The sequence below is a fragment of the Peromyscus leucopus genome, chromosome 4, assembly GCF_004664715.2.
Source record: "Peromyscus leucopus breed LL Stock chromosome 4, UCI_PerLeu_2.1, whole genome shotgun sequence".
NCBI classification, from domain to species: domain Eukaryota; kingdom Metazoa; phylum Chordata; class Mammalia; order Rodentia; family Cricetidae; genus Peromyscus; species Peromyscus leucopus.
The window spans coordinates 137,087,174-137,108,880 of record NC_051066.1 but is presented as its reverse complement, the minus strand read 5'-3'; the positions used below and the strand labels follow the sequence as shown (position 1 = coordinate 137,108,880).

At 45.0% G+C, this 21,707-nt stretch overlaps 1 long non-coding RNA gene across 1 annotated transcript; it reads left to right on the top strand.

Annotated features, from left to right (window-relative positions):
- The first annotated feature begins 68 nt into the window (after positions 1 to 68).
- LOC119087909 lies at positions 69 to 21,697 on the top strand. Its single transcript, XR_005091440.1, has 3 exons — positions 69 to 201; positions 322 to 2,894; positions 21,031 to 21,697. It is a non-coding gene; the product is annotated as an uncharacterized LOC119087909 (long non-coding RNA).
- The last annotated feature ends 10 nt before the right edge of the window (positions 21,698 to 21,707 follow it).

Genomic DNA, 21,707 nt, shown 5'->3' with positions numbered 1-21,707 from the left:
GATTTGGTTAACTGAGTTGGGAAGATCCACCCACTGTGGGTGGTACTATTATCTGGGACAGGATCCTGGACAATATAAAAAGGAGAAACAGATAAGAATAAGCATTCGTCTCCTTTATTTTTTGACTGCTGATGTGTGTCCAGCTGCCTTACTCTTCTGCTACCAGGACTTCCCTGCTGTGATGGACTGTACCCTCAAACTGTGAGCCTTCTCCCCTAAAAAACTTTCTCTTTTAAATTGCTTTTGTCAGGGTCTATTAGCATAAAAGGAAAAGTAACAAAAAAATATACAGCTAAAATCTTTGCACTAATGTCTTTACAGCCGTTGTGTCCTCTCTCAGTGCCTATGGGAACCACACTGGAAGAAGCTGGAGGGAATGAGGGGAGATGGCCACTCTGTGGGTAAGCAGCCAGTCCATGCAGTCCACAGTCCACTGCTACCCCCAGCTCTGCCAGCGACACCATCGGTAAACCTTGCCTCATTCGAAACCGCAGCCTTTGCGCTGTTCAAGGGGGAGTTGGCTAGCTGGCCCTTGCCTGTTTCTGTCCTTGCCACCTTCTCCCTTCCAGAAACCTGCTCCGCTTTGCTTTCTCTTGACCCACAAAAGACATCACTTCCTGGAAGACTTGGCTGGCGTTAAGCCTCCTGGCGGCTCCTTCCTGGGGCAGAGGGCCAAAATCCTGACAAGATTAAGATGAGGTTTTGGAATTGGGCCAAACTGGAAAAACAGGAAAGATGACGAACCAAGCTGCCTCCTTCTGGGGATTGTTTATTCCAGTGCTCCCTCAATTGAGTTCTGTGGGCACTCGCAACCCTTGACATTTTACCCAGTGCACGCCTCTGGCCTTTTCCTGCCCCCTCCCCCCGCACATCGCTAGTTATTGAGACTGTTGGGTGGATTCACTCCTAGAACTACTTAGCTAACTACACCCAGTCCTAGAAATCAGGAAGCACACAGATATATCCTGAGTGAGTGTCTACCATGTTTGATAGGAGAAGCCATCTTCTAAAATGAGCCCCCTGCAACTTCTCAGGGTAAGGAATGTTCTTCTTTGTTAAAAAAGGAGGATCAGGGGGACCCCCCAAGGTCCCCATCATATTAGTGTGGCATCCAGAAATGAGGAGGGTTGGAAGGAAGAAAGGTGACCTATCAACTCAGAGCACAGTGTTTCCGGGTCGATGAGGGTTTCTGCTGTGATTTCTGACTCTACCACTTACCGCCCCAGGAATGTGGGCGAGCTCTTAATAGGAAGCAGTGTAGGGGAGCATTTTAGAGCACAGGCCCCAGCGTCAAATGTCAGTTCTGCCATCTGCTAGTTATGTGACCTTGGGCAATTTCCTTTGCCTCTCTGCACTTTGGTTTCCACAGCTATAAAGCAGTGTAATAATAGCGCCTACCTCATCAACTTGTTGCAAGGATTAAACGTGATAATCCAGGAGGAGCACTTAGCACGCTGTCTGGCTCATGGTCCTGTGTCATCCATGTCAGCTATGGGGTGAATGTGGGCCTAGCCGACTCTGGACACCACCTGTTTCCCCGCCTGTCACCCTGGTGGCTCGCTCAGCACTTGGCACACGGTATACTCACTGCCTTTCTTGGCCACTGAAGGAGTGGTTAGAAGTTGACTCTGTTGCTGAAAACAGGCTTCAGGCGAATGTGTAGGAGTAGATTATGGAGGAGGAGGATTTTCAAGAGTTTCCCAACCAACAAACAAGTAATTGCTTTTTGCATGCTAGTATAAACTTGAAAATATTTCCAGATGGGAAATACCCATTGGATCCATATGCCACACCCGTTTCTGATTGTAGCCTATTCAAGCAGAAACACACCTGAATTCATACCTATAGAAGCAAACTGTATTCACTGAGCTATTTACACAGTACACAAACCTCAAAGCAGTTTAAAGTCTTAAGTAACCCCAATTCAGAAGGGTTGCTGATTGCTTATCTGATTCATGCCCTGCTAAACATTTCCTAGGCCTCTGTCTCTCACTGTTTAGCTCACTGTGTGTTTGAGACTTCAGGTTCACTAACCGTCTGTACCTTAGGGTAGGCCCCTGTGGGACAGAACACAGAATTCACAGAACGCGTAAGCAGCAGTTAAAATTTCACAGTATGGATGACTCATCCGTTCAACACACACTTAGCATTTGGGGCTTGGGAAACTGGAAATGACGAACCAAAGTACTACCTGGATTCTGAGTGAGATCTGAGACTGAATCAGCAAAAGACCTTTCTTGCAGAATGGTTCTATACCTGTTCACCAAGCCTCCGTGAGAGGACAGGGTGAGTAATATGGCCTTAATTACCAAGAAATTAGTGTTTTTGCTGCTTAATTCCTTATATGTAGGAGACAGAACAGGAGCCAGACAGGCTGGTTTCTATGGCTGTGGGGCCAGTCACTTCCCTTTCTTGATCCTCAGGTTCCTCATTTGAAGAGTGGAGAGAATCTTCTTGCTTTAAAAGGCACATTTTCTCTATTCATTCATAGAAGATAGTATTTCCATAGGGATGTGTTGCTCTGTGTTGTGGCTCTCTAGGAGAAAAAAAAAAGAATTGGGGTCATTTGGTAGATTATATTATTGCTCAGCAAATATTTACTTCACCTAACCCTCCCCACTTCGAGAGGAGTATACTTCCTCACCCTGTTGATACTGGACCTAGTCATGTGACTTGCTTGGGCCAAAAGAATATGTGTGGAAGTGGCAGCAGCTAGCTCCTCCAAGTCACTGAGTGTTTCCCTTTCCACCTCTTGAGCAATTGTCCTTGGCCATGAGAACACCAGGCATCAGGGAGTCCTTCAGCTGGACATACGATGAACAGACATGTGAGGCAACTGCGCATGACCCAAAGCTTGGAGCCCAGCCTGACCCAGCTGACCCACAGACCCCTGGGTGAGAAATCAATGTTCATTGTTATGTGTACTGAGTTTCTGGAAGCTTACTGTATTTTTTATTTGTTATTGATGCTTGAAATTTCATGTATTTTATGATCTAGTCAGGATAGTTAGCATATCCCTTACCTCACATGTATTTGGTGAGAATATTAAAAAATTTTCTCCTTTTCCTCCTTTGTGTGTGTGTGTGTGTGTGTGTGTGTGTGTGTATGTGCATGTGTGTGTATAGGCTAGATATCAACTTTGTGTGTCAGTACTCAGGAACCTTCCATTTTGTTTTCATTTTTAAATTAAATTATGTATCTATTATTATTTTGTGTATGTGCATGATGTGTGTGGGGCATGTGTGCCATAGCACATGTGTGGAGGTCTGAGTACAGCCTTGGGGAGTCAATTCTCTCCTTTCACCTTTACATGGGTTCTGAGGATGGAATTGAGGTCTTCAAGCTTGTACACAAACTCTACCAACCGAGCCCTCTCCTAACAACTTTGAAATTTATGAGTTATTGTTTATTATAGTAACCTATAGCAACCCTATAGTAGCAAGGATTTATTCTTTCTTTCTAACCTCAGTTTTGTATCTGTTAGCCAACTTTTCTTCTCTCCCTCCTTCCTTTGGAAGTTGATTTTATGCAATACCATCATGACAAAATCAGACCAATGTGAATCTTTAGCTGTCCTGACACTGACTGTAGCTTGGATCCTGGGGAAGGATTTTCTGTTTAGGTGACATCTGACCTGATATCTGAATGTTTAAAAGGGGCTGTGGCCAACTTAGTTGCAGGGAGGAGCTGTATATACATTGTTTTCTGAGTTGGGGAAAACTCTGCCTGGATTTTGGTGGATGAGGGGAAATGAGGTCTGAGCCCTAGCCCCATAACCTCAATAGAGACATCACATCCCTTTCCAGACATTCCTCAGGCACTCACTCATAACATCAGCTCCAAAACTGAACTCCCAGACCTGTTTTTCCTCTTCTTTTCCCTTCTCAGTCAGTGAATGACACCACCATCTGCCTACCTAATTGCCCAAACTAGAAAGCTGCGCACCCCATTCCTCTTCCCCCTCTCTCCTCCCCTTCCCTCAGCCCCGCATCATCTGTCTCCAACTCTTGCCAACCCAACCAGTCCTTTTCTATTTGACTACCCCAGTTGAAATTGTGCTTTCTTGCCTAGACATAGCAGGAGCCAGCCCCCTGACCCCTGGCCCCCTGACTCTCTGGCCTTTGCTGCTTTGTTTGTCTTTGTTCCGTGGTTGTTGTTGTTGTTGTTTCAAGACAGGGTTTCTTTGTGTATCTTTGGCTGTCCTAGAACTAGCTATGCAGGCCAGGCTGGCCTCAAACTCACAGAGATCCACCTGTCTCTGCCTCTTGAGTGCTGGGATTAAAGGTGTGCGCCCCCATGCCCAGCGGTGGTGCATGTCTTTAATCCCAGCACTCAGACGACAGATCTCTGTGAGTTTGAGGCCAGCCTGGCCTACATAGGTAGTTTCAGGCCATCCAGGGGTACGCAGAGACCCTGTCTCAAAAAATAAATAAATAAAATGAATTTTTATCCCCTTTCAATGGGTAGAGTATCAGAAATTGTAAGCAATCCAGAATTCATAACTGATATTTTAACTTTCAATTTAGGATTATGGTGTTTTAACTTTTTGATTATTTATTTTTGCAGAGGGCCTTGTGCATTTAGGCGATCATCCTACCACAGATCTCCATCTCTGTCACTGGTTCTTTTTGAGTCAGTCTCACTAAGTTGCACAGTCTGGCCTGGAACCTTCAATCTTCTGCTTGCATCCTGCTGAGTAACTGGGATTAAGATCTGTACCATCAGCCTGGCTTGGTTTTGTTTTTGTGTTTCTTTTATCTTGTGCCAAGAACCTGATTTTTGATTTTTGAAAAGTATATATATATATATATATATATATATATATATATATATATATATATTCGAGACAGGGTTTCTCTGTGTAGCTTTGCGCCTTTCCTGGATCTTGCTCTGTAGCCCAAACTGGCCTCGAGCTCACAAAGATCCACCTGGCTCTGCCTCCCAAGTGCTGGGATTAAAGGCATGTGCCACCACCACCCGGTGAAAAGTATATTTTTTAGACTGGGCATGGTGGTGATGCACGCTTTCAATCTCAGCACTCAGCATTCAGTGGGCAGAGGCAGGCAAATCTCTGAATTCAAGGCCAATCTGGTTTATGTGTGGAGTTTCAGGCCAGGTAGGGTTACATAGTGAGATCCCTTCTGCATATCCCCTTCCAAACATTATAGCTTTTTTGTTTTAAGGCCCTACTGAGTCCAGCTAGAGGCACCCATATATACCTGGGTGTGGAGCCATTCATTGGAGGATGGGCAGTTTACCAGGGGCCACAGCTATAAAAACAAAGCAAACCAAACCAAACCAATGAAAGAACAGAACTGGCTTTCCCTTCCCCAGCAGCCATCAGCTGCCAATAGCTTCTCTGCTGGGGGGTGAGGCTTGTGTGCCTCTCTACTCTCCGTGCTGGAATGTTGATTGGCTTGATCTTGCTCAGGTCCTGTGCAGGCGACCACAGCTGCTGTGAGTCCATGAGTGCTGTGGGCCTGTCATGTCCACAACATATTGTTTAGCCCCAGTCCTCTCCAACCTCTGCCTCTTACAATCTTTCTACCTCCTCTTCCAGTAAAGAAAAATGTGGCTTAAAAAAAATACATCTTTACTTATTTACATTGTATGTGTGTGTGCATGCCCAGGTGTGCCACAGCATGTAGAAGACAGGAGACAGCTCATAGGATTCAGCTTTTTCCTTTCTCTAAATGGATCCTAGGGGTTGAATTCAAGTGATAAGCTTGGTGGCAAACAACTTTACCCAGTGCGCCACATTGCTGGCCCCAAACCTGTTTTTTTTTTTTTTTTTTTTTTTTCTTTTGGAGCTGAGGACTGAATCCACAGCCTTGCACTTGCTAGGCAAGCGTTCAGCCACTGAGCTAAATCTCCAACCCTAAACCTGGTTTTTAATGGTACCATTAGATTCATTTTCTCCATCTTATGATATCTATAAAAATGATTTTATTAATGATATGCTTGTGGGAGACATTTTAAGATTAAAAACATTTTTTGTTTTTGCCTTTTGGGTATATTCTGATGGGAATATAGAATCAAATTCTGCTTAAAATTTGAAATAATTCTTCTCTAAACACTTTCACTATCAATTTTATTAATAGTTTGGTACATTTGCTTCATTTTGCTTTCAAGTTCTAGGGATTACTTATAATTCAATTTTATTTAAATAATTGCATGAAACATTTGTATTATTCCATAGCCTTGTCTTAAAGTACACTCAGGTTAGTTCAGCTTCTATACCTGTTTTCTCCATGCTAATCTCTCTGTCCCCTGTGGGCAATTTTATTTATTTTCAAAGATGTGTTTTTACTTGTATGTATGTGTGCGGGTGCCCAAGGAATCTAGAAGAGAGTGTTGGATCCCCTGGAACTGGAGTTGTTAATAGTTGTGAGCTGCCGTGTGGGTGCTGGGAACCAAACCAGAGTCATCTGCAAGAGCAGCAATCTTTCCCACTGAGCCATCTCTCTGGCCCCAAATGAGTAAATCTTAGAGGGGGTGGGGAGGGGAGAACAGACTTTCTGTTTGAGCTTTTCCAGCCACTGTACTTTTCTATGTCTCAGTTTCTCAAATGGGAAGGAGTAGCAAAGCATGTATCCCTGTGGGTTCTGGGGCAGTCCAACTGGGCTAGTGCTGTTAAAATGCTACACCTGGAACATAAGGGAAGTTTGATAAATGCCAGCTGTCTTTATTACATCTGTCATGAGCGGGAGGCATGCAGATGTGTGGGCAGGCATGGGCCTCTGAGGAGGGTTTCTGCCTTGCTCCCCTGTTCCTGTCGGGGTGGCAGGAATCCTATAACCAGAGACTAAATAGACCATGATTATATGCTTGGAGATGAGGGCACAGGTCAGAGTTAGATGCCAGCACAGACAGTGGCCTCTAAGTTTCCATATATCCCTGTAGGTGGATTTCTCTGTCCCAAATAAACACACAGAGACTTCTTATTAATTATGAAAGCTCACCCGATAGCTTAGGTTGGTTTTAAGCTAGCTCTTATAACTTAAACCCATTTCTAGTCATCTATGTGCTGCCCTGAGGCTCTTTTACCCCATCTACATACTGTCTATCCTGCCTTCCTGCTTCTCCTGGCATCTCCTCTTGACTCTGCCATTCTTCTTCCCAGTGTCCTCTCTGCCCTGAAAAATCCTGCCTAGCTATTGGCCATTCAGCTTTTTATTAAACCAATCAGAATGACACATATTCACAGTTTACAAAAAGATTATTCCACAACATATCCCTCTTCCCAGCAGTTTGACTGTTGGCCACATACCTGAAACTCTCCTGAGACTCAGATGAACCCTGGAAGAAGAAAGGGGAAGCTCTCACACAACTGCATTTAACCTGCATTTATTTAGAGTAAATATTTACCACAGGACAACATGAGCCCTGGAGATAGAAACTGAATCCAATCACAGAAAAAAAAAAAAATCATTTACTGTGGGATGGTCTGTATGTCAAATGCTCTGATTGGTCAATAAATAAAACACTGATTGGCCAGTGGCCAGGCAGGAAGTATAGACAGGACTAACAGAGAGGAGAAAGGAGGGAACAGGAAGACAGAGGGAGACACTGCCAGCCGCCGCCATGACAAGAAGCATGTGAAGACACCGGTAAGCCACGGGCCAGGCGGCAAGGTATAGATTTATGGAAATGGATTAATTTAAGATATAAGAACAGTTAGCAAGAAGCCTGCCACGGCCATACTGTTTGTAAGCAATATAAGTCTCTGTGTTTGCTTGGTCAGGTCTGAGTGGCTGTGGGACTGGCAGGTGATAGAGGAAAACTCTGGCTACAATCATTTTATTTTATTTTGAGACAGTGTGTTATATAGCTCAGCTGGCTTTAAACTGACTGGGTAGTCAAGGATAACCTTGAACTTCTGATCTTCCTGCCTCCACTTTTCTGAATGCTGGGATTATAGGCATGCACTACCATATCTTTTTATGTTGTGCTGGGGATTGAACCATGGGATTTGTGCATGCTAATTAAGTACTGTACCAATTGAGCTACATTCCTAGCCCCCAAAGGCATCTTACATATTTGTTTTACATGAAATTCAAGCCCACCAACATTGATTGTCTAGTGGTACCTGGAGGCACAATAAGGGATGAGGTCTCTTAAGCCTGCTTCCCCAACAGTGTGAGAGAGTGGAAGGACAGGAAAGGATACAGAAATACCTACCAAGGGGTAGCTTTGCTCACTGCATGGGTGGTGGTGGTGGTGATGTCTTGGACTGTCCTATCCAATATGAAATTTAGGAGCTCTCTATGGCTCCTGGCTGCCATATTGGAAAATGTAAAACAAGTCTTTCTGTCCCATCAGCCTGCTCCCAACTAATGACACAGAGACTTCTCATTAATTATGAAAGCTTGGCCTATAGCTTAGGCTTGTTCCTAACTAACCTTTACAACTTAAATTAACCCATTTATATTAATCTATGTTCTATCATGTGGCGTTACCTCTCTTACATTTTTCACCTCCTGTTTCCCCCTCTGTGTCTCTTGGTGTCACCTGAGTGCCTAGATCCCTTCTCTTCTTCCTTTCTCCCCCCAGAAATTCCACCTATACCTCCTGCCTAGCTATTGACTCTTCAGCTTTTTATTACAACAGTCACAGCAATACAAAGTGTGCAAATACCCTACAATAGAAAATCCTGCTCGGGCCGGGATGGTGGTGGCTCATGCCTTTAATCCCAGCACTTGGGAGGCAGAGCCAGGCGGATCTCTGTGAGTTCGAGGCCAGCCTGGGCTACAGAGCGAGATCCAGGACAGGAACCTATCTCAAAAAACAGACAAACAAACAAACAGAAAATCCAGCTTTAGAAATTTCCATCACCTCTTAAAGTTCTACTGGATAATGCTGATCAACTCTAGGCCCTGGTGAGACAGCACACATAGAAATGTTGATTGATGTACACGGGGTGGTCTTGTGTAGAACTGTTTTTGGGGGTCTGCCTTAGTGCCCCACCTCTGTGCCTAAATGAATCCTCTGAGGGTCTTGGGCAGCTGCCTGTGTCTGTGTGGTTGTCCAAGTCTGTTTCTCTGGTTCTTTGTCCCTCCTTCTATCTCCAAGAAGTATTTGCAGTTTTGACTCTTCCATCCTTATTCACCAAGCATGTTCTATGTCTTTCCAAGAGTCTTTCTCAGGATCCCAGAAAGCCTCAGGTTGGTTGGTCAGTTTGCTCTCCATCATCTGCCTAGGCTCGATGGAGGGTGGTTGGGAAGTGGAGACCAGCAGGAGCAGCCCACGTTGGTTTCTATTGACTTGCCGCTGATTTATATTTTCTGTTTTCCTTGGGCCTATCAAAGGGTGGTATGGAAACCTGCCCCTTCCTTTCACCATGCTGTTTACTTTTGAAAAAAAAAAAAAAGGGAAATGGAACTGCCCAGTGTCTGGTCCGTTAGCTAGGCTACCAACACCTTCCTCCCTCCACTGAGACCGTTAGCTCTCAGTTCCACGCAGGTGCCTGTGCCTACCCCGTAAAGGTTTCCTCCAACATCACAAGGAACAATTGTAATTGTTCTTTGGAAGCTGATGCCCCAGACTCAGAGGAAGTCTCCACCCATCTCCATTGTGCGGGGGTGATGTGAGTACTGCATTGTTGTCCAAGTTTCATTCAACAGATGCTGGTGATGTGCTCTGAGCCAAGCTCTGGGGTGCTAGGCTCTACAAGACAAATGAAGCCCCTGCTTCCTGCTTGTTCCATCCTAGAGAGAGAGACAAACAACAAAAAAAGGAAAGAGGATCCTGGCTAGCAGATTGGTTCTGGGTTGGAGGGAACCGTGTGGGTTGGGTAAGTGTTCAAATTAGACTTGCCTTAGTCTACCCCCATGGGGGCCCCCTGTTCCTTGGGGTCTGAATCTCAGCTCTCTACCAGCCAGCTCTGCTGCCACTTAAATTCAGTTGCTGGCATTTCTCATTGTTTCTCTGAGCTGAGAACTCTGACTTATTCCACCTCAGGGGGAGGGCTGTGTTCTGAATGTAGTAGTGAGTCCTGGTTCCTGTTGAGCAGCATGTCCAGTGGAGACACCAAGTGGTCAGACTCTGGAACAGCAATGGTTAAACTGAGCTATGGCATAAGGTGGCTGCTACTGTCTGGGTCCTGACCCAGACACGGTTGACTTGTCTTGGCTGAGTCCTGGTCCAGGCGCTGATAGAGCTCCAATACTAGCCTAGGCAGAGTGCCTGTCTTCCTAAACAGCATGTCTTTTGTTTTGTTTTTTTGAAACGGGTTTTCTCTGTGTAGCCTTGGCTTTCCTGGAACTCCCTTTGTAGAGCAGGCTAGCCTTGAACTCAGAAAGCCACCTGCCTTTGCCTCCCAAGTGCTGGGAGTTCTCAACTTCCTAATGCTGTGACCCTTTAGTACAATTCCTCATGTTGTGGTGACCCCCCAACCATAAAATTATTCTCTTTTTTTTTTTGAGCTGAGGGCCTTGCGCTTGCTAGGCAAGTGCTCTACCACTGAGCTAAATCCCCAATCCATAAAATTATTCTTATTGCTACTTCCTAACTATAATTTTGCTACTGTTATGAACGTAAATATCTGATATGCAGGATATCTGATATGCAACCCCTGTAAAAGGATTGTTTGACTCCCAAAGGGGTCATGACCCACAGGTTGAGAACCACTAGTAAAGGCATGTGTCAACATGCCCAGCTTCATGTCTTATTTTATATATTTCTTTGTTTATTTAAGACAGGGTCTAGGCTGGCCTTGAACTTAGGATCTGCCAACCTTAGCTTCCCAAGTAGTGGGAGTATACCATGTCTCGCCAAGAGCCTTTGTTTAAAAATCTGTACTATTATGTCTGATAATCACTTTTAAAATTATTTTCATTTACGTCTTTCATACAATATGTTTTTATCATGTTCTTTCTTCTTCCTTGTGGTAGTTTGAAAGAAAATGGTCCCCAAAGGGAGTGACACTATCAGGAGTTGTAGCCATCTTGGAGTCGGTGTGGTCTTGTTGGAGGAAGTCTGTCACTGTGGAGGCAGGCTTTGACAGTTTATCTATGCTCAAGCCACCCCCAGTGAAACAAACAGACCACTTCCTGTTGCCTTCTGATCAAGATGTAGCCAGCACCATGTCTGGCTGCACACCCACCATGAGGAAAAGAGACTGAACCTCTGAAACTGTAAGCCACTGCAATTAAATGTTTTTCCTTTATAAGGAAAACTGTAGTCATGGTGTCTCTTCACAGCAATAGAAACCCTAACTAAGACATTCCCTAACTCCTCCAATATCCTGCTCACCTCCTTACCCACACAACTTCATGTTCTTTCTCTCAAAGAGGACCCCCCCCAGGAAATGAAAATTAAAAAACAAAACAAAACAGTAAGACAATATATATATATATACCAAACCAAAATAGAAAGCACACAAAAAACATGAAGTCTCTTTTGTGTCGGCCAACAACTTTTAGGCATGGGACCTGCCCTAGAATGTGGTTGATATACCTAGCATCACTCCATTGAAAAACACAACAAAACAAAACAAAACTGGTTTTTCCTTCCCAGCAGGTGGAGACTTTGTCAATTTTTTTTTTTTTTTTGGTCACAGTCCTATGTGCATCGGTCCTGTTGTGCCTAGAAGATACTATTTCCTTGGAATCATTCACCACTGTTGGATCTCTAAGTTTTCCCACTTCTTTTTCCACATAGATCCCTGAGCCTTGAGGGAAGAATTTGATAGAGACACCCCATTTAGGGTTGAGTGCCCTCAAGTTTCTCACTCTCTGAACATTGTCCATTTGTGGGTCTCAGTGTTAATCACAATCTACTGCAAGAAGATGCCTCTCTGATGAGGGTCGAGCCATGCTCCGATCTCTGGACTTTTTGTTTGACTTCTAGAGTTTTTCATTTGAAGTTTTATTTCACTTTGGCTTTTCTTGAGTGGGTCTATTTCTTTGTTAAATTCTAGTTTCATATCTTGAACTGTTTTCATTATCTCATTCATCTGCTAGGGTTTTCACGGTCTTCATTAAGGCATTTATTCATGTCTTCTTTAAGGTCTTTGAACAGATGAATAATTGCTACTTTGAAGTTCCTGTCATGTGCTTCAATGTATTTGGTTTTCTCAGGACATATTACAACATGGTTTCTGGCTTCTAGAGGAGTCATAGTGTCTCGGTTCTTCCTGTTTGTGTTTTGTGCTGGGATCTAGGCATCTGGAGTCAGTACATTTGTGGTATTTCTTGGTGCAGATATCTGGTCTTGCCTTTCTTGGGTAGGTGTTCTGGTCTTTAGTTGTCATTGCCCAATCTGGATCCCAGTCAAGTGCGGCAGCTGTGGAGTCCCTGGTAGAGAGCAGTTCTGTAGGTTGGTGGGAGTCACAAGGGAATGTAGATGGGATAGACAGAATGGCTGGGTCCCAGCCAAGTATGGCAGCTGTGGGTCCCTGGTAGAGAGCTGTTCTGTGGGTTTGTGGGAAGTCACAAAGGAATGTATAGATGGGTTAGAAGGAATGGCTGAAAGGGGCAGTAGAGAAGAATTAGGGGGACCCTGGATCCACACCATGAGTCAAAGTCCCAAGGATATGGAGGTGGACTTGGAGGAGGGACCCCTGGTATCCCCTTCATAAAGGTTCCTGTATTAGAAGACTTTTTATAAAGCATCCACGTAACTGACATACATTGCTGCTATTCCAGAACACCTCTCAGGCTCCCTTATTTTAGTTACCTATCCTTTTGCTGTGGCAGAATGCCTGACCAAAGAGATATAAGGGAGGAAGGATTTTCTTGGCTCATGGTGTGAGGGGATACCGTCCATTAGGGGAGGAAAAGCTGGACAGTGGTGGTTTGCAGCCAGGACTCCTTACTTGGGCACATGGTGGCTGAGCAGGAAGTGGAGAGGGAATGCCGGGTGGGACTCATCTAGTTGTTTCCTTTCTCCTCTCTTATTCTGTCAGGGTGTCCAGTGTACAGCATGGCGCCACTCCTGCCTAGGGTGCTTCTTCCCCTATAGCCACGGAAAACGAACTCACAGCCATCCTACAAGTGTGACTCCTAAGTCCCGGCTGCTTAAACTGTGGGTCACGACTCCATGTAGAGTTGATAATGGAATGTGGGACTGTGAAACTTTTGGCAACAGTTAAGGGATTTGGAACTTTCAATAACCAAAATGTAATCCAAAATCAAATGCACACTGACTCAGGCGTTTCCTGGCAGTGCTTGCCCATGTTGCATTGCGTGACTTCACTGTAGTCTTGGTTCTGAACACAACATGGGAACTCTGTACTTTGTGTGTTGTCCATCATGAAATAAAACCAGCCAGTGTTGTCTGAAACACCTCAGCTCAGAGACAAGACTGCTTATTCTATGTTATAAATTGGCAGTCTTTTTACAGCACATGCAAATTTTCTGCTCTTATGAAAACATAGTGATTTAATTGTGAAAAACAAGGACTTTTAGTATTTCCCCATTGTCATTCCTCAGAACGTTAACTATCAAATTAACACATCTTTGTTTATCACTATTTTTTAAGCTTTATTTATTTTATGTGCATGAGCATTTCATTAACATGTATGTCTTTGCCTGCTGTGTGCACCTGCTGCTGAGGGAGGCCAGCAGAAGGCGTCAGATGCCCTGGGACTGGAGTTACAGAGGGTTATGAACAGCCATGTGAGTGCTTGGAATCAACTCTGGTTCTCCAGAAGAGCAGCCAGTGCTCTTAACCTTCCAGCCCCCAAGTCAGCATAACTTTGTATTATATTGTGTCAGAATGTTTGAAATTGTTGTTTAAGTGGCTGACTCCAGTTTCATTAAAAAATTGTTAAATGAATTTTGGTTTGGAATCAGGAGAGAATTTTTAACAATATCTGAAATAGTCCAAAGATACACGTCTACAATTTTATACTGTATAGTTTTATAAAGTAGTATTTTCAGCATGGGTTATTGTAAAATGAAATTATTGATGACTCTGATAAATGTTAGATATGCTCTGTGTCCTTCTGTATCCAATATTTGGCCAGTGGAAAGACAGATCAGTGGATAAAACCACATGTTATACAAGCCCGATGACCTGAGTTCAGTCCCTGGATCCCACAGTGGAAGGAGAGGACTTCTGAAACAAGTAGTTGTCCTTTTTTTTTGGTTTTTCGAGACAGGATTTCTCTGTGTAACTTTGCACCTCTCCTGGAACTCACTTGGTAGCCCAGGCTGGCCTCGAACTCATAGAGATCCGCCTGGCTCTGCCTCCCGAGTGCTGGGATTAAAGGCATGCGCCACCACCGCCCAGCTCAAGTTGTCCTTTGACCTCCACATGCGTGTCATGGTACTCAAACACACATGCACATACAATAATAATGAATATTAAGATAAATATAAATAAATAATACAATTTTAAAATATTAAAACCAAATATTCAGCCCAAATTTAATTCTTTATGCAGAAATAAACATATCCATCACACTTACTGGCTGCTCTCGCCGAGGACCCAGGTTCAGTTCCCAGCACCCACGTGGCCACTCACAACTGTTTATAACTCCAGCTCCAAAGGATCAGACACCTTCTGACCTCCTGGGGCACCGAGCACATACGTGGTGCACTTGAACACACGTAGACAAAACACTTGTACAACTGAAAAAAAAAGAAATCTAAAAAAAAGTTTTAGAAAACCCAGTTCAACATGTAACTGCTTCTTAGAACCCGCCATCTGTATCTGCAATGCTTAACGTTGGAGAGTTTCCCAGGGGTCACTGTTTTGCTAAGCTGGACCTTAGCATTGCATTGCAGGTTTTTATTGAGGAGAATTAAGGGAAACAGCCCAGGAGGTTGAGTGCTGGGTCTTGGTGAGGACAACGCTTGTTCATTCTACCCATGTGGGCTCTGGGACCTCAGAAGCCTGGTCTTCCTAAAAGGGATAGGCATTTTCCTAGAGAATGGTTTTCTTTTAGCTGGCTTTAGGGATCACACAATATATTTTATTTTCCTTTCACAATGACTGTTAGGAAGCTCATTTACATTATTGGCCTGTAGTTTCCAAGTACATGGGGTTCTGTGAGTGTCTCTGTACTGACTGCATTCCTGATTTCTCTTAGCTTTCCATTACTCATTTCCCCTTGTTTCTATTTCTTCACTTTCTTATTGTTTTTCACATTTTTTTTACTATAAAATGATCAGCTCTTCTTTCTTTCTTTCTTTCTTTCTTTCTTTCTTTCTTTCTTTCTTTCTTTCTCTCTCTCTCTCTCTCTCTCTCTCTCTCTCTCTCTCTCTCTCTCTCTCCCTCCCTCCCTTCTTTCCTTTCCTTTTTTTTAAATTTTACAATACAATTCAGTTCTACATATCAGCCACGGATTCCCTTGTTCTCCCCCCTCCTGCCCCCTCCCCTTCCCCCCAGCCCACCCCCCTTCCTTTCTTTTTTAATGATCAGTTCTTGAGGTGACCGCTTTAGGAACACGGGATGAGAGTATCAAAGCTGTCTTAGGGAATTAATATGAGTCATCTCAGTGTGTGTGGAGCAGAGAAGAGCTGAGTCTTCCAGTTTCCAGACACCAACATTCTGTGATCACCTAGAATGGACGTGATCTGTAGCCATCTCTGTCCCTGGCATGACCTTGTTTTCATACCAGTGATGAATGGACTAGGCTCTGACCCTGGTATTTGACCCACATCCCCTGTTAGCCTGTGAAAGCTGACCACTTGCTATGTGCAGATCTCTTCAAAGCAGAGGCAACAATCAACCTGCCATTTAGAAGGGGAGATTTATGATTTTTAGCTAAAGGAAATGTTTTTACAGAGGGATAATTGGTTGCTGGGGTGACATCCACACTTGCCAGTGGCAGCTGCTAAGATGCTCAAGCTGGTGAGAAGCCTGCTCCTTCCTTGCTTCATGGTCTCTGAGGTGGGGGAGTCCAGACCCATAGCCAGAAGTCAGGGCAAATGGGACTTGGTGCCCTGAGGGACGCATGGTTATGGTCCCTGGGCATACCAGTTCTATCTTTGAATCCATTTTGTGCATTCTGCTGAGCTGGAAGGATCTCAGGTGTCCTTTGGACCACGTCAGAAAGTGAAGAAATAATCTCAGTCTCTCACCCCATCCCTCTCTCTCTCTTTCAGAGAAGGTCTCATGTAGCCCAGGCCAGCTTTGAAATCAGTATGCAGTTGGGAATGACCCTGAACTCCTGATCCTCCTGCCTCTGCCTCCCAAGTGCTAGAATGCCAGGAGTGTGTCATTGTGCTGGTTTTCTTCAGTGCCTGGGCTAGAACCCAGGGCTCCAAGTGTGCCAGATATATATTAGTTACTTTTCTTCTTGTGGCAAAATACTGGACGAGAAGCAACTTCAGGGAGAAAGGCTTATTACAGGTCTATCCATCAAAGTGAGGACAACATGGCCTCAGGCCTGAAGGCATGGGAGGCCAGCTGGTCACATTGCTTAAGCAGCCAGGAAGGAGGGAGGGGAAGAGAAGGGGAGAGAGAGAGAGAGAGAGAGAGAGAGAGAGAGAGAGAGAGGGAGGGAGGGAGGGAGGGAGGGAGGGAGGGAGGGGAGGGGAGGGGAGAGGAGAGAGAACAGGGAGTGAGGATAACCTACCCCCACGGGCCCACTTTTTTGAGCAAGGCTTCACCTCCTGAAGGTTCCACAGACTTTCCAAACAGCGCCACCAACTGGGGACCAAGTGTTGAAACACACGAGCCTATGAGGGATATTTCTTTTAAATTAAGATTACATTTTTTTATGTATTGGAGTGAATATATGGAGGTTAGAGGATATAACCTGTAGCAATCAGTTCCCTCCTTCCTACCATGTGGGTCCTGGGAATGGAACTCAGGTTTTCAGGCTTCTAGGCAAGTGCCATTACCTGCTGAGCCTTCTTGCCAGACTAAGACATTTCTTTTCTTTTCATTGTAGATGTAACCAACCGTCTTATTAAATAAGAAACACAGAACCAATGTAAAAGAGAAAGCCAAGAGGTCAGAGCTCAGAGCTAAAACCTTACCCTTCCTCCTGTGGTGGTCCTACCTCTCTGAAAGAGACCTACTTCCTGTGTGTTTGTCTTGATATAGTCTTTCTGTTCTGTCTACTCATTGGTTGTAAACCCAAACACGTGACTGCCTCATCACTGCCTGTAAGTACAGCCCTCCAGGTCTTAAAGGTGTGTGTCTCCAATGGTAGCTGTATCCCTGAACACACAGAGACTTACCTAGCTCTGCTTACCAAGTGCTGGGATTAAAGGTGTGCGCTGCCGCCGCCACTGCTGCTGCCGCTGCTGCCATGTTCTTTCTATGGCTCTAATAGCTCTGACCCCCGGGCAACTTTATTTATTAACATACAATTAAAATCACATTTCAGAACAAATAAAATACCACCATGTTTCACTATTATTATTATTATTATTATTATTATTTATATTCCGACTTAAGTTTCCTCTCTCTCCACTCCTTCCAATTCTTCCCATCTTCTGATATCTTCTTCATTTTCTTTCTTCAAAGATTTGACATTCTTTTCATACAGGTCTAAGACATTTCTTATTCAAACCACAACACTATGTAACTAAGCCATATCTCCAGCCCATGAAATGGTCTTCCTAATAACATGTAATGAAGTCTATCATACCCCAGATTTCCCCATGGGTGGAACTTGGTATTGCCTCTTCCCTTGGCTGGTACTGCAGGTGAACAATGAGATCAGAGAGGTGATCACAATACTCTATTTAGACACTGTGAAGACTCATAGAGTTGCGCCACAGTGAGGACATTGGATTAGTTATTTTGGTGCTACTATGACAGAATGTCTGATACAACAACCCGAGGGGAGAAAGTTGTTGTTTTTTCCCTCACAGTCGGGGCTTCAGAGCATCATAACGGGGAAGGCACAGCAGAGTGGCTCTGTCCTGGTGGCATGCAGTAGAGTGGAGCTGTTCCCCCACGGTGGACCAGGAAGCAGAGAATGGGCAGAACCCAGGCCTGGCCTATGACTTCCACCAACTCATCTCTTAAAAACTTCACAGCCTCCCAACAGCCAGGGGACAAGCATTCAAAACAGGATCCAGAGGGGAGACATTTCAGACTCAAACCATAGCAAACTCATTGCCAAAAGTTTCTTTAGAAGGAGAAACAAGGTCATTTTCCTGGTTCCATAGTCTGCCTCTCGGCACAGCGGAGGACCTGGGACTCAGTATCCTGGGAGCTGATAACCCTGGGACCCTGGGCTGATATTTCAGCCCTTGTTAGCCAGCGTTTATTGCCCCGGTAAGTGAAGGTTCCACTTCAGTGCTGCTGGTCTCTTGTTAACCCCAGCAGACTCTTCCCCACTAGCTGACCAGAAACTGCAGGGTTTATCTTTTTGCCTTTTTAGATACAGGGTCTCACTGTGTGTCCTTGGCTATTTCTGGAAGTTGCTCTATAGACCAGGCTGGCTTCGAACTCACAGAGATCCACCTACCTCTGCCTCCCAAGTGCTGGGATTAAGGGTGTGCTGTGCTGAAACTACAAAGTCTTGCTGAGACCACAGAGTCTTAATGTAAATTATCACACAAATGGTTCTGCTAGAGTCTTTGAGGGACTCCCAGACTTTGAAAGTTCACAATCTAGGCCTCCATTGTCTGCACTGCTGTCACCATTGTCTTCCAAGTTCCCACAGCAGTTCATTAAGCTCTGAACATGGAATGGTGTTTCCAATCCAAAGTCCAAGTACTTCCACAGTCCTCCCCAAAGCAGCATGAGCACCCAAGCAGAGAGCACGGAGGAACACTGCTTACTGACTCACTCTCTATAGATTGTTCTGATTCCTCTCTTTCGCAATCCAGGACCATTTGCCTAAGGATGACACCACCCACAGTGGGCTGGACCCTTCCACATCAATCATTAATCAACAAAATGTACCAGAGGCCAATCTGATGGAGGCCTTTTCTCAGTTGAGGATCCTTCCCAGATGACTCTAGCTTATGTCAAACTGACAAAAACAAACCAGTACTATGTCTAATTTCTGTCTCAGTCGGTGTGGGCTACTGTACCAGAATACCATTGATTGGGTGGCTTGAACAATTGAAGTTTTCATGTGTCAGAGTTAGAGAGGTTTACAAGTTCAAGGTCAGGGGACTGGCAGATTCAGTGTGTGCTGGGGGCCTTCCTCTTGGGTTCAGACTATCTTATTACATCTCACACTGTGGAGAGGAGGGAGAGAGGGAGAGAGGGAGAGAGGTGTTGTGGGATTGCAGTATGCGCCATACCTGGCTCTTGTCTCTTTCTTTTTCTTTTCTTTTAAGATAGGTGTGTTTATGCTATGTGGTTTTCTTTTTTCTTTTTTGTATTAATTTATGTGCACTACATTCGTGCAGGAGCCCAGGGAAGCTATCACACTGGAGTTGCAGGCAGCTGCGAGAGCCATGTGGGTGCTAGGAACGGAGCTCAGGTCCTTTGCTTGAGTGGCGAGCACTCTTAACCACTCCTAAGCCATCTCTCCAGCCCTCTTTTTCTTTTTCTTTTTTTTGGGGGGGGAGGGGTGCACATCTGTGTGCACACCTGTGGAGGCCAGAGGTCAATGTCACGTGTTTTCCTCAATCACTCTTCACATTATTATTACTATTTTAAAATTTTAAATCATCATCATCATTATTATTTTTTTGTATTTGCCTGTGTGTATGTGTGTGTGCGTGCATGCTTCTTGTGTGCATTGCTATTGCGAATGTGTGGAGGTCAGAGGACAACTTTTGGGAATTGACTCTCTTCATCTTGCTGAGGCTGGGTCTCTTACATTGTTCCTGTCACACTGCACACTAGTCATCTCTGTTTCCCATCTTGCTGTAGTAGTACTTGGATTACAGATGTTGCCGACAGCATTCAGCTTTTTTTTTATGTGGGTTCTGGGGATTGAACTCAGGTCATCAGGCTTGTACAGTAAGCACCTTTACCTGGTGAGCCATCCTCGCCTGCCCCTCCAACTTATTTTTTTGAGACAGGAACTCTCAGCGAACCCATTCAGCTAAACTGACTGTCTAGCAAGGTCTGGAGATTCTCTTGTCTCTGTCTCCCAAGTGCTGGGATTATAGTACATGATGTTATGCTTACATTTTTATGTGTGCCAGGCATTCTATAGCCTGAGCTGTCTCCCTCTTAAGGGCATAGGGCATAAATTCTATTGTGAGGACAACCATCTGTTTTTTTGGAGGGCGGTGGCTAGAGACAGGGTTTCACTGTGTAGCTTTGGTGCCTGTCCTGGATCTTGCTCTGTAGATCAGGCTGGCTTCGAACTCACAGAGATCCGCCTGCCTCTGCCTCCTGAGTGCTGGGATTAAAGGCGTGCACCACTGCAGTCCGGCCCCATGTCTCCATGTCTATTTCCTTACCCTGGGCTTGGTCTTGAGTAAATGAGTTCTGGAGGGCTGCAGCCACAAGCACTCCTCCATCACAAAGTTCTGGCTTTGCCATTCTTACCTTTCTGCAGTTAGTGTTGCTAAGAGCTACCTGGAATCCTTCTGGAGTAATGTGGACATAACTAAGCAAACTGATAGTCAAAATACAAACAAACAAAAAACAAAACAAAACAAAACAAAACAGGATAAGCCAGGCAGTGGTGGTGCACGCTTTTAATCCCAGGAGGCAGAGGCAGGAGGATCTCTGAGTTCGAGGTCAGCCTGGTCTACAGAGTGAGTTCCAGGACAGCCAGAGCTACACAGAGAAATCCTGTCTCAAAAAACAAACAAAACCAAAATAAATAAATAAAGAAACAAACAAATGGGATGTCCATATGGAGACATAAACCTATAATTCTTGCATTTGAGAGGCTGAGGCAGGAAGATTATGAATCTGAGGCCAGCCTGGACTATGCAGCAAGGCACTGTCCAAAACTAAACAAAACACCAGAAACCCCACTCACTGCCTGGCTATTATCACTCCCGCTACAAGCTCCCATCTAGTCCTGATGTAATACTTATTTATTATTTCCCTCTGAGCTCCCATTTCAGAGGAAAAGAGGATGTATTCTAAAAGCATGAATTGAGGTTTAGAGTCTGAATGAGATCAAAACAGTTTATTACATTCGTTCATTCATTGGGTTGTTCAACAAGTGCAGATCATGCTTCTGCTTTCTCCAAGGCTGAGTGTCAAGTGTTGGGGTCTCAGCAGATACAACATTCAGTCGGGGCTGCAGCCTGAAGAGCAGATGGCATGCCCTGCTGGCCCCAGCTTATCCAGGCCTCTCCCCAAGAGGATATTGAGGTGGGTCAAGCTGACTTCTCGGTTTCAGGCCGAGACCCTTTCTCAGGCTCCTCCGCTGCTCTAAGGGACAGAATGATGGGGGAGGTGCCGAGAACCAGAAGTGAAACTTCAGGACAGCCTGGTGAACTCACATGCACTGTCATCTCTGAAGCCTGAGAGAATGCAAGCTCAACTGCTCCAGGAACACTACAGGGCTCTGGGCACAGCACAGCGGCCTCCTGCACTTGCTGTGCGCAGCTGGGCACCAAGACCACCCACTGATCTTTTCTGCTTCCGCCCATCCCCCACGTGGAGCAGGTGGCCAGGAAGTCAGGCTAGTTTCGCTCAGGGAGTGTCAGCAACTGTGCGTTGAGCCCGCAGATGAATCTCATTCACTTGGTTGTGGCCCCACCAGGCAGCTTGGCTGTCACATGTCCCGAGGCAAACTGCTGTCCTCTCTGGGTTTTCCCTTAGTCACCTATCAGGAGAGGGCAGGGATGCCTTTGTAGGGTTGTTCTGGTGAGTCATCTCCTTCCCTCGACCTCCATCAGGGCTTTTGCCTCTCACAGGCTCTT